At 46.8% G+C, this 4,656-nt stretch overlaps 1 long non-coding RNA gene across 1 annotated transcript; it reads left to right on the forward strand.

Annotated features, from left to right (window-relative positions):
* Positions 1 to 2,230: 2,230 nt before the first annotated feature.
* On the forward strand, positions 2,231 to 4,342 carry LOC112583561. The gene is made up of 3 exons (XR_003107607.3): positions 2,231 to 2,290; positions 2,849 to 2,909; positions 3,185 to 4,342. It is a non-coding gene; the product is annotated as an uncharacterized LOC112583561 (long non-coding RNA).
* Positions 4,343 to 4,656: the final 314 nt, after the last annotated feature.

Genomic DNA, 4,656 nt, shown 5'->3' on the forward strand with positions numbered 1-4,656 from the left:
AAGATGCAGACTGCTGAATGAATCCAAAAACAAGACCCCTATGTATACTGTCTAGAAAAGAGCCAGTTTGGGCCTAGGGACACATACAGACTGAAAGTGAGGGGCTGGAAAAAGATATTTCATGCAAATGGAAATCAAAAGGAAGCAGGAGAAGTAATACTCATATTAGATAAAATAGATTTTAACATAAAAACTTTTATAAAAGATAAGGAAGGACACTGCATAATGATCAAGTGTTCAAGAAGAAGCTACAACAATTATATATGCATGCAACATAGGAACACCTCAATACATGAGGCAAATGCTAACAGCTATAAAAAGGGAAATCAACAGGAACACAATAATAGTGGGGGACTTTAACACCCCACTCACACGAATGGACAGCTCATTCAGACAGAAAATTAATAAAAATCACAAGCCTTAAATGACCAGATGGCTGTAATTGCTATCTATAGGACACGCCATCTAAAATCATCAGAATACACATTTTTCTCAAGTGCACATGAAATCTTTTCTAGCATAGATCACATCTCGCATCACAAATCAAGCCTTGGTAATTTTTTCTCTATTTTTATTGCTTAAGTGTTCTCATTGTTTTTTAAAAAAATCCATTTCTATATATCCTTCTGTTTCCAAGTGCCAAAAAAAAATTAAAGTTTTGCTTTTTGTATGTACATTCTTAAATCAATAAGAAATTATATTTTTGGTTGCCATAAAGTAGGAATCTATCTTTTGCCACCATGATACCATGATAATTAGTTGTCCCAGTCCCATTATTGAGTAGTTCTTATATCAGAATGTTAACTAAAAGTTTAAAAATTTTTAAATATTTTCCAAAATTCTCATGGCTGAAGAAGTATAAAAGAAATTTAAGTTCTATGCCTAGGTTGATGGAAGGCACGAAATCCTATGCGGAAAATTTGGAGTTACACACAAGGGCATCCTGAGAGTAAACATTCCTGGGATTAACCAAAACTACCAGGACAACCCCAGATTTTGAAAAGGTACTGATGGGGCTCGAGCAGAGATCTCAGAGGAACCAAGTATTGTCTGAGTTCCAAGTATAAAGAATCGAAACATGACTAATGTCTGTCTCTAACAGGATGAGAAGCTGGTGAGTAGAGCTACAGGGTTGGATGGTTGGGGAGGGGCTGTGCTGCCTTGTCTACTGCAGTCCCTCCCCACACTCAGGAGCCCTTTGTGACCAGGGCACAGCTCTATGATGGGGACCTAGGACTTGAGTCCCCCAGCGTACACCCTGTGCTTAGTTGCCTGAGGACAGCAGTGTGGTTCAGATGATGGAGACTCTTCTCGGCTCTCTTAAAAGCACCTTTGGTCCTTGGCTGGACTCCGATTCCACTTCCTGGGTGACTGAAACCATCCTTGTTACTCTGTTTGGACTGGGGCTCTTTTTCCTGTTATTTCCCTATTTCCAGAATAAACCAACTTTACCACCTCTTAGGAAACACAGAAACACCAGGAAGGTAAGGAACCCTTGGCCCTGATCAACAAACACATGATTCTCTCTTTTTTTCTATTATTTCCAATTTTCTGAATCAACTGGAGAGACTCTTGAGATGGGAAAGAATAGAACATCTATTCTCAAGGAAGAATAAAACATCACCCCTCTAGGGACAAATTAGACTGGGCAGGGGACACAGTGAACACTACGATTTCTATCCAAATATTTCAGACCAGTTGTCCAAGGGTGGAAGAGGGCTTCAGGAAAAGTCCCAAATACAGTGACCAGGGGGTGAGGACTGGATACTCAGTTCATCTCAACTGCAACACAGGACTCTGAGCACAGGTTCACCAGTCACAGGATAAGTGTCTTGGATGAGGGCTGAACGAGGGCAGTGCTGAAGCCCTGAGAGCCTCAGAGCAGGGGCTGGGGTGGGGTTCTGGATTGGGAAGCAGAGGTCTACCTAAGGGAGATCAGATTCCCCCACACGTCTGAAAATGTATGTGTTTCTTGAGCAGTGGAACAGTGAGAAAAGAAATCCAGGGTGAACCTCACATTGAAAACCCTACTTTATGTTTTACAAGAAGGAAAACAAAATATTTTAGTCCCCTCCAAAAAAATGAGTAAAAAGAAAGAAAAACCACAGAGCTCCGTTAGTTAAATGTACAAAGTCTTATTATATATATGGACCCTGAGTAGCTAGCTGATGCTTGTCTAGAGAGGGGAGAATGAGAATTGGGTTCAAGGTCCTCATTTTTTCTGTCCCTCAGCATCAAATGCAGCAGAGCGGGAGATGCAGGGATAGGAAGACAGATAGAGCTTTGAAAGGTAGGTTCTGATGTTTAGCCCTGTGTCTCTCAGGGCCCTGAGGACCCAGCTCTGTGGGCTCCAAGGAGGTCAGTGGTAGTTCCCATCCCTCGGTAAACAGAACCCCCAGGGAAGCTCCTGGGAAGAGAGCAGAAAGCAAATACTTCCCAGATTCCCCTGCAGAATAAAGTCCTGAGGGGCTTGGAAAAGGGCGTGGCCCAGCAGGGGTGTGTGGGCTGCATTGAATCAGTAGCCCCTGGATTAGGAGGTTGGACCTCTAGTTCTGAGCCTGAACTCAAGGTTTAACTTCATTCAGATTCCTCTGTGAAGTGACCCCTGCCCATTCTTCCCCACAGGGCATTGTAAAGGCAGAAAAGGATAAAAGATGTGAAAGCAGTTTGTAAATGATAAACCCTTTCCTGAGCTTCCCATCATTGTCAGGCATTCTGTGGCCTTGGGTGCTGGTGCCTGGGCTCCAATCTCCCAGGGGTGTCCCCTTAAAGAGACAGTGTACTTAACTGCCTATAAGACCCCTAGACCCCTGTCTTCACCATCATGACCCAGTCTGCTGATTTCCAGCTTGCAGAGATTGCCTGAAAGAACTGGAAGAGGTCCGGGACTTGGCTTCCCATCTGCAAAGGTAAAGAACCTTCCCCATCTCTCCTGGGTTCCTCTTCCTCCCAGAACCTCTGGTGTTATCCCAGGGAGGCAGGCAGCCTGGGGCTGAGTTGGGAGGGGGAGCCCTGGGGAGTGGGGAAAGTCTAAAGCCCTGGGGTGAGGACAGCAGGAACATTGTGAAGTTGCCTGGGGGCCAGGGAGGGCTGTGGGCTGCAGGTGCCCACCCTTGCTTGGCCTGCCCAGCCCTCCTGGTCACAGGGGCTCCTGGCTACAGCTTGTGCCTCCTGTCTCCTGCAGACACCTGGGGAGGACTACTGACAAGGGCACCATTCATCAGCTCTCCTCTCAAGAACCCCCTGGCGAGGTATACAAGCAAGCCCCTGCTGGATCCCACTAGCCATGTAGGCAAGAGGCTGCTCCCGCCATGTCCCCACCTCCGCTGACTGAGCAGCCTCCATCTCAGGCCTCCACAGTTTCTCCAAGATCAGTGACCTCAGTTTCTGTTCACTCAGATTCCTCCCTGACTCGCTCTCAGCACCAAAGCTTTTCCTTCCCCTGGACAGACTTTCACTCTGGCCACCTGCTCTTTCCCCTTCCCTGCCATGCCCTCCTGACCCAGGGGCTGCCCTGCACCTATAACAGACTCCTCTGCACCCCCTCCCCAACAGGCTCCATGATGTGTCTCACTAGGGCTGACTCCTTAGCACTCCCACTGAGCACCATCTCACACAGTTCATACCCTCTCCCCTTGGAGACCAGCCATCTCAAGCCTTGTTCTTTCAAGCTGTCCCCTTTCAGCCCTGTCTTGGTGGCAGGGGACTGCCAAAGCCTGAAGTTTCTCTACCTTGACACACTTGAGTCCCAGCAAGAATACCTTCCCTGCCACCTGTCAGAGGCCTCATTTTGGGGAGACCCCACAAACATACAGGTAGAGGCTGGTAGCCTCTCTTTTGTCAACCTGGATGTCCAGAAGCTGTTGGAGACGCTAATCACCAAGACAGCAGAACTGAAGATTTGGAAGGAGAATGAAAAGGAGGTGCAGGCAGGCTACCATCTGACTTATTTGGGGAAGAGGATCAAGTCACTTGGTGACAAGCAGGACACGATGGGTTGCCAACACTTCTGGAGCATAAAAGGCAAAGCAGAACAACTGCTTGGTCCTGAGAAGCCCCTGTATCCTGACATTTTGGGGACCATCTACAGAAGACAGGCAGCCAGCTCTTCTGGGATTTCTTTCTGTACAGTGAGTCTCTGGTGGCTACTGTCACAGTTCCTGGGTCTCCTCTAGAGCTACACCCTATCTTATTCAATGAACTCTCTAATGCTGAGCCATTCCAAATTCAAGCTAAAGTAACCTCACAGCTGTCATTTGCCCAGCTCTTGACTCACCCTGTGACCCAGGCTCAACTTCAGTCCTTGACTCAAACCAAGCCCCAATGTCAACCACCACTTTGGGTTCAGTTAGAGACCCCTGACCATATCTAACCCTATTTCCCAAACTGACCATCTCTTCTTAGCCACAGATTAGGTATTGTGAAGTATCTTGCCCTAGAGTCCAAACTAAGGCACAATCATTTGTCCAAATGCAATTCAAATCCTGGAATGTCACTTTTTTGTAAAAGCAACTAGAGAGTGGAAGAACTTTACCCTCTTTGGTTAAAAGATCTCAGCAGGTGTTTAGCCAGGTCACTCCCAACCTTCCCCAGGAGAACAGGTCTTCCCAGGCCCACAGTTCTGTCTCCATCCTTCTCGGGATTTTATCAACCTTG

The sequence above is a fragment of the Bubalus bubalis genome, chromosome 3 (assembly GCF_019923935.1).
Source record: "Bubalus bubalis isolate 160015118507 breed Murrah chromosome 3, NDDB_SH_1, whole genome shotgun sequence".
NCBI lineage: Eukaryota > Metazoa > Chordata > Mammalia > Artiodactyla > Bovidae > Bubalus > Bubalus bubalis.